Genomic DNA, 12,903 nt, shown 5'->3' with positions numbered 1-12,903 from the left:
ACCTAGTACCCCAACCTCCCACCCCCCACCCCTTCAAAACCCTCAGATTGTTTTTCAGAGTCCATAGTCTCTCATGGTTCACCTCCTCTTCCAATTTCCCCCAACTCCCTTCTCCTCTCTAACTCCCCATGTCCTCCATGCTATTTGTTATGCTCCACAAATAAGTGAAACCATATGATAATTGACTCTCTCTGCTTGACTTATTTCACTCAGCATAATAATCTCTTCCAGTCCCGTCCATGTTGCTACAAAAGTTGGGTATTTGTCCTTTCTTTTTTTTTTTTTTTTTTATAAACATATATTTTTATCCCCAGGGGTACAGGTCTGTGAATCACCAGGTTTACACACTTCACAGCACTCACCAAAGCACATACCCTCCCCAATGTCCATAATCCCACCCCCTTCTCCCAAACCCCCTCCCCCCAGCAACCCTCAGTTTGTTTTGTGAGATTAAGAGTCACTTATGGTTTGTCTCCCTCCCAATCCCATCTTGTTTCATTTATTCTTCTCCTACCCACTTAAGCCTCCATGTTGCATCACCACTTCCTCATATCAGGGAGATCATATGATAGTTGTCTTTCTCTGCTTGACTTATTTCGCTAAGCATGATACGCTCTAGTTCCATCCATGTTGTCGCAAATGGCAAGATTTCATTTCTTTTGATGGCTGCATAGTATTCCATTGTGTATATATACCACATCTTCTTGATCCATTCATCTGTGGATGGACATCTAGGTTCTTTCCATAGTTTGGCTATTGTGGACATTGCTGCTATAAACATTCGGGTGCATGTGCCCCTTTGGATCACTACATTTGTATCTTTAGGGTAAATACCCAATAGTGCAATTGCTGGGTCATAGGGCAGTTCTATTTTCAACATTCTGAGGAACCTCCATGCTGTTTTCCAGAGTGGCTGCACCAGCTTGCATTCCCACCAACAGTGTAGGAGGGTTCCCCTTTCTCCACATCCTCGCCAGCATCTGTCATTTCCTGACTTGTTGATTTTAGCCATTCTGACTGGTGTGAGGTGATATCTCATTGTGGTTTTGATTTGTATTTCCCTGATGCCGAGTGATATGGAGCACTTTTTCATGTGTCTGTTGGCCATCTGGATGTCTTCTTTGCAGAAATGTCTGTTCATGTCCTCTGCCCATTTCTTGATTGGATTATTTGTTCTTTGGTTGTTGAGTTTGCTAAGTTCTTTATAGATTCTGGACACTAGTCCTTTATCTGATATGTCGTTTGCAAATATCTTCTCCCATTCTGTCAGTTGTCTTTTGATTTTGTTAACTGTTTCCTTTGCTGTGCAAAAGCTTTTGATCTTGATGAAATCCCAATAGTTCATTTTTTCCCTTGCTTCCCTTGCCTTTTGCGTTGTTCCTAGGAAGATGTTGCTGCGGCAGAGGTCGAACAGGCTGCTGCCTGTGTTCTCCTCAAGGATTTTGATGGATTCCTTTCGCACATTGAGGTCCTTCATCCATTTTGAGTCTATTTTTGTGTGTGGTGTAAGGAAATGGTCCAATTTCATTTTTCTGCATGTGGCTGTCCAATTTTCCCAGCACCATTTATTGAAGAGGCTGTCTTTTTTCCATTGGACATTCTTTCCTGCTTTGTCGAAGATGAGTTGACCATAGATTTGAGGGTCTATTTCTGGGCTCTCTATTCTGTTCCATTGATCTATGTGTCTGTTTTTGTGCCAGTACCATGCTGTCTTGATGATGACAGCTTTGTAATAGAGCTTGAAGTCCGGAATTGTGATGCCACCAACGTTGGCTTTCTTTTTCAATATCCCTTTGGCTATTCGAGGTCTTTTCTGGTTCCATATAAATTTTAGCATTATTTGTTCCATTTCTTTGAAAAAGATGGATGGTACTTTGATAGGAATTGCATTAAATGTGTAGATTGCTTTAGGTAGCATAGACATTTTCACAATATTTATTCTTCCAATCCAGGAGCATGGAACATTTTTCCATTTCTTTGTGTCTTCCTCAATTTCTTTCATGAGTACTTTATAGTTTTCTGAGTATAGATTCTGTGTCTCTTTGGTTAGGTTTATTCCTAGGTATCTTATGGTTTTGGATGCAATTGTAAATGGGATTGACTCCTTAATATCTCTTTCTTCTGTCTTGCTGTTGGTGTAGAGAAATGCAACTGATTTCTGTGCATTGATTTTATATCCTGACACTTTACTGAATTCCTGTATAAGTTCTAGCAGTTTTGGAGTGGAGTCTTTTGGGTTTTCCACATATAGTATCATATCATCTGCGAAGAGTGATAATTTGACTTCTTCTTTGCCGATTTGGATGCCTTTAATTTCCTTTTGTTGTCTGATTGCTGAGGCTAGGACCTCTAGTACTATGTTGAATAGCAGTGGTGATAATGGACATCCCTGCCGTGTTCCTGACCTTAGTGGAAAAGCTTTCAGTTTTTCTCCATTGAGAATGATATTTGCGGTGGGTTTTTCATAGATGGCTTTGATGATATTGAGGTATGTGCCCTCTATCCCTACACTTTGAAGAGTTTTGATCAGGAAGGGATGCTGTACTTTGTCAAATGCTTTTTCAGCATCTATTGAAAGTATCATATGGTTCTTGTTCTTTCTTTTATTGATGTGTTGTATCACATTGACTGATTTGCGGATGTTGAACCAACCTTGCAGCCCTGGAATAAATCCCACTTGGTCGTGGTGAATAATCTTTTTAATGTACTGTTGAATCCTATTGGCTAGTATTTTGTTGAGTATTTTCGCATCTGTGTTCATCAAGGATATCGGTCTATAGCTCTCTTTTTTGGTGGGATCCTTGTCTGGTTTTGGGATCAAGGTGATGCTGGCCTCATAAAATGAGTTTGGAAGTTTTCCTTCCATTTCTATTTTTTGGAACAGTTTCAGGAGAATAGGAATTAGTTCTTCTTTAAATGTTTGGTAGAATTCCCCCGGGAAGCCATCTGGCCCTGGGCTTTTGTTTGTTTGGAGATTTTTAATGACTGTTTCAATCTCCTTACTGGTTATGGGTCTGTTCAGGCTTTCTATTTCTTCCTGGTTCAGTTGTGGTAGTTTATATGTTTCTAGGAATGCATCCATTTCTTCCAGATTGTCAAATTTATTGCCGTAGAGTTGCTCATAGTATGTTCTTATAATAGTTTGTATTTCTTTGGTGTTAGTTGTGATCTCTCCTCTTTCATTCATGATTTTATTTATTTGGGTCCTTTCTCTTTTCTTTTTGATAAGTCGGGCCAGGGGTTTATCAATTTTATTAATTCTTTCAAAGAACCAGCTCCTACTTTCGTTGATTTGCTCTATTGTTTTTTTGGTTTCTATTTCATTGATTTCTGCTCTGATCTTTATGATTTCTCTTCTCCTGCTGGGCTTAGGGTTTCTTTCTTGTTCTTTCTCCAGCTCCTTTAGGTGTAGGGTTAGGTTGTGTACCTGAGACCTTTCTTGTTTCTTGAGAAAGGCTTGTACCGCTATATATTTTCCTCTCAGGACTGCCTTTATTGTGTCCCACAGATTTTGAACCGTTGTATTTTCATTGTCATTTGTTTCCATGATTTTTTTCAATTCTTCTTTAATTTCCCGGTTGACCCATTCATTCTTTAGAAGGATACTGTTTAGTCTCCATGTATTTGGGTTCTTTCCAAACTTCCTTTTGTGGTTGAGTTCTAGCTTTAGAGCATTGTGGTCTGAAAATATGCAGGGAATGATCCCAATCTTTTGATACCGGTTGAGTCCTGATTTAGGACCAAGGATGTGATCTATTCTGGAGAATGTTCCATGTGCACTAGAGAAGAATGTGTATTCTGTTGCTTTGGGATGAAATGTTCTGAATATATCTGTGATGTCCATCTGGTCCAGTGTGTCGTTTAAGGCCTTTATTTCCTTGCTGATCTTTTGCTTGGATGACCTGTCCATTTCAGTGAGGGGAGTGTTAAAGTCCCCTACTATTATTGTATTGTTGTTGATGTGTTTCTTTGATTTTGTTATTAATTGGTTTATATAGTTGGCTGCTCCCACGTTGGGGGCATAGATATTTAAAATTGTTAAATCTTCTTGTTGGACAGACCCTTTGAGTATGATATAGTGTCCTTCCTCATCTCTTATTATAGTCTTTGGCTTAAAATCTAATTGATCTGATATAAGGATTGCCACTCCTGCTTTCTTCTGATGTCCATTAGCATGGTAAATTCTTTTCCACCCCCTCACTTTAAATCTGGAGGTGTCTTCGGGCTTAAAATGAGTTTCTTGGAGGCAACATATAGATGGGTTTTGTTTTTTTATCCATTCTGATACCCTGTGTCTTTTGACAGGGGCATTTAGCCCATTCACATTCAGGGTAACTATTGAGAGATATGAATTTAGTGCCATTGTATTGCCTGTAAGGTGACTGTTATTGTATATGGTCTCTGTTCCTTTCTGATCTACCACTTGTAGGCTCTCTCTTTGCTTAGAGGACCCCTTTCAATATTTCCTGTAGAGCTGGTTTGGTATTTGCAAATTCTTTCAGTTGTTGTTTGTCCTGGAAGCTTTTAATTTCTCCTTCTATTTTCAATGATAGCCTAGCTGGATATAGTATTCTCGGCTGCATGTTTTTCTCGTTTAGTGCTCTAAAAATATCATGCCAGCTCTTTCTGGCCTGCCAGGTCTCTGTGGATAAGTCAGCTGCCAATCTAATATTTTTACCATTGTATGTTACAGACTTCTTTTCCCGGGCTGCTTTCAGGATTTTCTCTTTGTCACTGAGACTTGTAAATTTTACTATTAGGTGACGGGGTGTGGGCCTATTCTTATTGATTTTGAGGGGCGTTCTCTGAACCTCCTGAATTTTGATGCTCGTTCCCTTTGCCATATTGGGGAAATTCTCCCCAATAATTCTCTCCAGTATACCTTCTGCTCCCCTCTCTCTTTCTTCTTCTTCTGGAATCCCAATTATTCTAATGTTGTTTCGTCTTATGGTGTCACTTAATTCTCGAATTCTCCCCTCGTGGTCCAGTAGCTGTTTGTCCCTCTTTTGCTCAGCTTCTTTATTCTCTGTCATTTGGTCTTCTATATCACTAATTCTTTCTTCTGCCTCATTTATCCTAGCAGTGAGAGCCTCCATTTTTGATTGCACCTCATTAATAGCTTTTTTGATTTCAACTTGGTTAGATTTTAGTTCTTTTATTTCTCCAGAAAGGGCTTTTATATCTCTCGAGAGGGTTTCTCTAATATCTTCCATGCCTTTTTCGAGCCCGGCTAGAACCTTGAGAATTGTCATTCTGAACTCTAGATCTGACATATTACCGATGTCTGTATTGATTAGGTCCCTAGCCTTTGGTACTGCCTCTTGTTCTTTTTTTTGCGTTGAATTTTTACGTCTTGTCATTTTGGCCAGATAAGAGTAAATGAAGGGGCAAGTAAAATACTAAAAGGGTGGCAACAACCCCAGGAAAATATGCTTTAACTAAATTAGAAGAGATCCAAAATCGTGAGTGGGGAGAAAGGGGATAAAAAGAGGTTCAAAAAGGAAGAAAGAAAAAAAAAAGAAAAGAAAAAAAATTTTTTTAAAAAAAGAAAACACCTGAGAAAAATGTAAAAAAGAAAAATATATATATTAGATAAACTAGTAAAAAATCGTTAAAAAAGAAAAAGGTAACAGTTAAAAAAAAATTTTACCCGAAGGCGAGAAGAAAAAGAAAAAAAGAAAGAAAAAATGAAAAAGAAAAAATTAAATTAACTGCAAGACTAAAAAAAAATCACAGGAAAAAAGCCATGAGTTCCGTGCTTGGCTTTCTCGTCCTCTGGAATTCTGCTGCTCTCCTTGGTATTGAAACCGCACTCCTTGGTAGGTGAACTTGGTCTCGGCTGGATTTCTTGTTGATCTTCTGGGGGAGGGGCCTGTTGTAGTGATTCTCAAGTGTCTTTGCCCCAGGCGGAATTACACCGCCCTTACCCGGGGCCGGGGTGAGTTATCCGCTCGGGTTTGCTTTCAGGAGCTTTTGTTCCCTGAGCGCTTTCCGTAGAGTTCCGGAGGACGGGAACACAAATGGCGGCCTCCTGGTCTCCGGCCCGGAGGAGCCGAGAGCCCAGGGCCCCACTCCTCAGTGCGCCCTCAGAGAACAGCGCCAGTTACTCCCGTCTGCCTGACCTCCGGCCGCGCTCCGAGCTCACCGAGCCTGCGATCGGTTCAAGGTAACACCGAGCTGTGAGCTTACTGTCGGCTCTGTTTCTGTAGCCGGCTTTCCCGTTCCAATACCCGCAAGCTCTGCGACACTCAGACACCCCCGATCCTTCTGTGACCCTGCGGGACCTGAGGCCACGCTGACCCCGCGTGGGCTTCGCCCCGGTTTAGCCTCTGGACTGATGTCCCTCAGCGGAACAGACTTTTAAAAGTCCTGATTTTGTGCGCGGTTGCTCCGCCGCTTGCCGGGAGCCGGCCCCTCCCCCCGGGGTCTATCTTCCCGTCGCTTTGGATTCACTTCTCCACCGGTCCTACCTTTCAGAAAGTGGTTGTTTTTCTGTTTCCAGAATTGCTGTTCTTCTTCTCTTCGGTCTGCCGATGGATTTTCAGGTGTTTGCAATCTTTAGATAAGCTATCTAGCTGATCTCCGGCTAGCTGAAGCAGTCTCAGCTTGCTACTTCTCCGCCATCTTGACTCCTCTCCCCAACATGTGGTTTTGATATAAATAATCTGTTCTTAAATTAGAATTACAGTCATTGAGTACAGTGTTGAAAATGGCAGATAGATTTTAGCTATCTTTGCTCACTAGGGAAAATGGAAAAATGTTGAGTTTGGTCAGATTTTCACTTAACTTCTGAACAATCTTACGTTTGAGAGAACTTTTCTGAAATAAGAATCCTTAAAGACATAACCCCTTTGGCACAAGTTTTCAAGAAACTTGTTTGATGTTGTAGATAATTATATGGCACACGTACTGTTCTAGATGTTTCATGCCAATAATATGTAAACCATACCAAGGCTACATATACATATAGAGATGTTCTTCAGCTTACAAGGGGGCTATGTCCAGAGACACACATAAAAAACTGAAAATGCATTTAATACCCCTAAACTATCAAATATCATAGCTTACCTTAAGCTTATTTAAACTTACATTTGCCTGCATTTAGGCAAAATCATCTTAAACAAAGCCTATTTTATAACAAAGTATCAAATATCACATGCAATTTATTAAATATTACACTAAAAAAAGAAGAATGGTTATATATAGAATGGTTGTAAGAATATCAGGTGTTCACCCCTGTAATCTTCTAGCTGACTGGGAGCTGTGGCTCACTGCCCCTGCCCAGCATCACAAGACGGCACCATACCACATGTCACTGGCCCTTTTTATAAAGACCCAAATTCAAAATTCAAAGTACAGTTTCTACTGAATCACTTTCACTTTCACATCATTGCCAAATATATCATAAGTTGAATCATTGTAAATCAGGAGCCATCTGATTTGAAAGTTAAATCACAGTCACCCATATACACACAAAACAAGGCCTTCATGTAGGGCCATTTATGTATCTCTAAACAACATAGCATGACATATCAATGGCAAAAAATGGAGATGAAGGGGACAATTGCTTTGCGTCAGTACTCTGAGCAGTAACATACATGGCCTTACTCACCTAGCAGAACTCCAGAGCTAGCTGATGGCAAGGAATTTTACAAATGTTTGCTGAACAGCTTAAGCACTATTATTTTTAACTTAGTGTGCATATCTGTTTCCTAGAGATATGTTCATTTATTTTATTGACTTCTTACAAAACCAAATAATTTCCTCTTATTTAAGTGACAGGTAAATAGAATTCTTTTTAATTTAAATCAAATGGCTTTTTAGGGAAAATATACAAAAATTCTGAAACTTGTATTGCTTATGAATCTTTTATTGGAATCCTTATCAAGTTGTATTTTCCAAGTTTTTCCTAAATAATCTTCAATGAATTGAAAATATTTTTTGGATTTTATTCAAAGCCGTTAACACACAATTTCACTTTGTTAAATAGAGTGCTAAACGGTCAACCAAAACTTTGTGTCTTTTTTTTTTCACTACCACATCCTCCATCTACTGACTGGATTCTCTCCCCAACTAGCACATATATACCATTGTCTATCTTTAGGATAAGGAAGGGTCATCTTTTGTCTTTATTCTATTCCTCGTATGCTTCTGAACTTGTTGAATTTTAATAGAGTCACACCATAAGCATCACATATTTGAATCCCCTATAAATAGTAAACAGTGCACAACCAGAGCATATCTTCAAAGCTATCAATATACTTACTCTGATATATTACTTTTGTATTTTTGTAAATTAAAATAATGAAATTATAGAACAAGAGTTTCAGGTGGTAGGTGTTGTAAGTTTTACTGAAACTGACTTTTGTCAAACTCGTTATTGTCATCATATGTTTCAAGTAGTTTTCTCAGGTTTATTTTTAGAATATCCTTGTATAATGAATATTTACACTGATATCTAGTATAATAATCTTGCAATTTATTTTAGAAACATTAAGATATTGAAAATCAATCTATTTCTTTAATTCATTAAAGACATTTTGGCTTGTTCCCAGTACTTTCTTACTGGTTAAAAAATGAATTTGAAGTAGTCTGAATTTCATTATTATATGGCACTTTATATTTGATGAATAAAAAGACGATATTGTATATTAGCTATCTGAGAAGAATTCATTTTTTTAATTTTATTTATTTGTGAGTGAGAGAGAGCACAAGCAGGAGGAGCAGCAGAGTGAGGGAGACGCAAACTCCCAGCTAAGCAGGGAATCTGTGGCAGAACTGAGTCCCAGGACCCTAAGATCATGACCTGAGCTAAAGGCTCAGGCGTTTAACTGACTGAGCCACCCAGGTGTCCCAATCTGAGAAGAGTTCTGTATGTTATTCCTATTCATATGAAGTTTAAAGTCCAGGTAATTAACTTAATATTTTAGTGGCTATTACATAGATAGCACTCTGTTCCAGGCAGAGAGTAAGAAAGAAATATTAAATCAACCATATTCTATGCATTCTAAATGAAAATAATTAATCAATCATAATAAATCCTTTTATTTATGGAATATCAACTTATAAGCTTTTCTCCATATGAACAATGCCAAATACCAGAATAAAGGGTCATCTAATACAAATAAAGGATAGAATTAAAGAATTCTGGTAAGCCATTTAATTTTGAAAAATGGTGCTATATTGTTGCTGAGTTGTGGTTTTCAGTTACATAATATCTGATAAGTGTAGAAGTAACGTGAGTGTTACGTGAGATGAGAAATGGTATATAATTAAGATATTTTTAAAAGTACAGATAAATACAAATTTGTAAACATAGCATTATGGAGGAATAAAAATAGCTGATAGCTACACACTCTAAATTGAATAAATCTTGGAAAGTTAATAGAGAAGTAAAACAAGGACAGTGCAAAAAGTATGGTACATTTTTATGAAGTTCAAACAAATTCTCTGAAACCATAGATGGAGTTAAAGATACTATTATGTATCAAATATTGTAAAAATTAAGCAAGGAAATAGCAAACATAAAATAACCAAAGCATACAAAATTGGGTAGATACAATAGGTGTGATCATGTTCTACTTCATAAAGAGATGAGTTAATAGATAAATAGAAGTAACTAGACTTTTTAGAAGTTAATAAAACTTTGCCTGTTATTTCTTAGTAATATAAAATATATGGTTTTCTAACAAAAACGCTTATCTTAAAAATATTTAAAAATAAATTTCAGGCTATATTTACTTTTCCACTGAAGGAAAAGCTGGTTGTTGTAGTTGTAGTTGTTTGTTTGTTTTAGTCTCCTCCTAGTTTTTATTATTATAATGTGGAATAAGGAATGTTAGATTGAAAAGTGAATTATTTCATAGAAAAATCATTATTGATTCACCTCCTGGTACAGCAGATGGAACTCCTGAAAGCATGCCCTTTTGCCTTACAGAAGAGAAACAGTTTTGCTTACTTCTGAAACATGCTTGGTGGTGGCCCTAAATAGTGACACCATAGTAAACATTTTGAATATTTGCAATTAATTTTTATAGTCATAGGGCTCCAAAAGGCACTGCTGGTATCTTCGCAGGTATTTCAATAAAGCTAAAAGTTGCCTGACTGTTTAAAAATATTAACAAGGCACAAAACATGGCAGAAGTATTGTCCTCAGATATTATTTTTTTCCATATGCTCCTGATTCCAGACATGACAAGTTATTTTTTTAATTTTTTGGTTACAAAACATTTTATTTATTTATTTGACAGAGATCACAAGTAGGCAGGGTCAGGCAGAGAGAGAGGAGGAAGCATGCTCCCTTCTGAGCTGAGAGCCTGATGTGGGACTGGATCCAAGGAACCTGGGATCCTGACTTGAGCCGAAGGCAGAGGCTTTAACCCACTGAGCCACCCAGGCGCTCCCATTGCAAGTTATTTTTTAAAATGACTTTATTGATTTATTTGACAGAGAGAGATTACAAGTAGGCAGAGAGGCAGGCAGAGATAGAGAGGAGGTAGCAGGCTCCCAATGAGCAGAGAGCCCAATGTGGGGCTCCATCCCAGGACCCTGAGATCATGACCTGAGCTGAAGGCAGCGGCTTAACCCACTGAACCTCCAAGGCGCCCGAAAAGTTATTTTTGATAGATATATATACAATGTATTTTCCAGTTATAGGAAAAATGGTTCTGCTATTTTTAAGCTTTTTAAAAAATTACATAATTTTTTAAATTAAAATTTTATTTTTTTGTGTTTTACATTTCTTTTCTTTTTTTTAAAGATTTTATTTATTTATTTGACAGACAGAGATCACAAGCAGGTAGAGAGAGAGAGAGAGAGAGAGAGACAGAAGCAGGCTTCCTGCGGAGCAGAGAGCCCGATGCAGGGCTCGATCCCAGGACCCTGAGATCATGACCCAAGCCAAAGGCAGCAGCCCGAACCACTGAGCCACCCAGGTGCCCCAATGTTTTACTTTTCAATATACTACTTAAAATATAAAACCTATTCCATTTTGTAAGAAGTTTACCATTTAAAATATGGTAATTTTCTCACTGTGTCTTCCCCTCTCATTGCTTTATTTTGAATAAAAAATTTCACAATAAACATAACGGTTGCTTTCCTTTGATGGTCCCTCTGTTGGTCATATAGGATATGAGCCATGACAATTAGTTTTACAAAATTTATTGATGTTTGTTGTTATGTTTTATCATAACTAATTTTCCCTCCCTTATCTAGATTCCCCAGCTTTCAGACAGGTGGACACTTAGATCCTGAGGTCTCATTTTGCCTAGGGATTTGCAATACGTTCTGCCCGAGGCACCACTGTGACAACTGATGTCCATGGTCTATCTCCTGCTAAGCTCAAGAGGTCACTGGTTTCCAAGTTTATCTATACAATTAATGCATTGCAGCAAGTTCTTTTTTTTTTTTAATATTAACAAACTTATTTTAAAGTTTATATGGAGAAGCAAAGACTCACAATAGTCAACATAGTGTTGAAGGAGAACAAAGACTGAGGACTGCCTTCAAAGTTTACCATAACGATGGGGCACCTGGGTGGCTCAGTGGGTTAAGCCTCTGCCTTCGGCTCAGGTCATGATCCCAGGGGCCTGGGATCGAGTCCCACATTGGGCTCTCTGCTCAGCAGGGAGCCTGCTTCTCCTCATCTCTCTCTCTGCCTATTTGTGATCTCTCTCTCTGTCAAATAAATAAATAAAATCTTTAAAAAAAGTATACCCTAACGATAATTGTAAGCAAGATATTGTAATAACACAGAAAGACTAGATTAAAGGAACGGAATACATATTAACAATTATATTTTATATTGAATAGAAAAGCAAAAGCATTACAAGAGAGCAAAATACAATCTTTTAAACAAATGGTTCTGGAGTAATGGTGAAGCTAAATGTAAAAATATAAAATAAAATAAAATAAAATAAAATAATAAAATAAAATAAATCCAGACAGATATCATACCCTCTTCACAAAAATTAACTCAGATTGGATTATAAACCTAAACATGAAACATGTAGAAGGTAATATAGAAGAAAATTTAAATGACCTTGGTTTTGGAAATAACTTTAGCTACAAAAGCACAAGCACTGAATTTAAAAATGTCTACTCTGTGAAACACAATGCCCAGAGAATGAAAAGGCAAAGCACAGACTATGGGAAAAAATTTGCAAAATACACATCTGGCAAAGGACTGTTAATCAAAAATACACAAAGACCCCTTAAAACTCAACAATGGGGGAAAAACCTGATTAAAAATGAGCCAAAGACCTTAGCAGATACCTCACAAAAGAAAATATTACAGATGGCAAATAAGCATATAAAAAGATGCTTCACATCATATGTCATCAGGAAAATGCAAATTAAAACAAAAATGAGTAAGCAGACATACCCAGAATCCAGAACACTGACAACAGAACACAAAATGTTGGTGAGGATGTGGAGCAACAGGAATGTTCTTCCATGCCTATTGAGAATAAAGAATGGAAAACAACTTGGCAGTTTCTTACAAAACTAAACATATTCTTGCCAGATGATTCAGCAGTAGCAGTTCTTGGTATTTATCCAAAGAAGATGAAATCTATACCCACAAAGATGTCTATAGTAGTTTTATTCATTACTGACAAAAGCTTGGAAGCAACCAAGATACCCTTCCAGAGGTGAAAGGTCAAATAAAGTGTAGTACATGCAAACAATGGAATATTATTTAATGCTAGAGAAATGAATTACCAAGCCATGAAAAGATATGGATATAAATATTTAATAAATATTTGATTTTAGGCTTCTACCAGTCTATCAATAGGATTAGTATATTTTAACAGTGAATGCTCAGCATTCACAAATTTACCTAATAAAATATTTTGGGTTCAATATTTTAAATACTTCAACCTCTATGATTATATTCCTAATAAT

The sequence above is a fragment of the Mustela nivalis genome (assembly GCF_964662115.1).
Source record: "Mustela nivalis genome assembly, chromosome: X".
NCBI classification, from domain to species: Eukaryota; Metazoa; Chordata; class Mammalia; order Carnivora; family Mustelidae; genus Mustela; species Mustela nivalis.
This window is presented reverse-complemented; position numbering follows the sequence as displayed.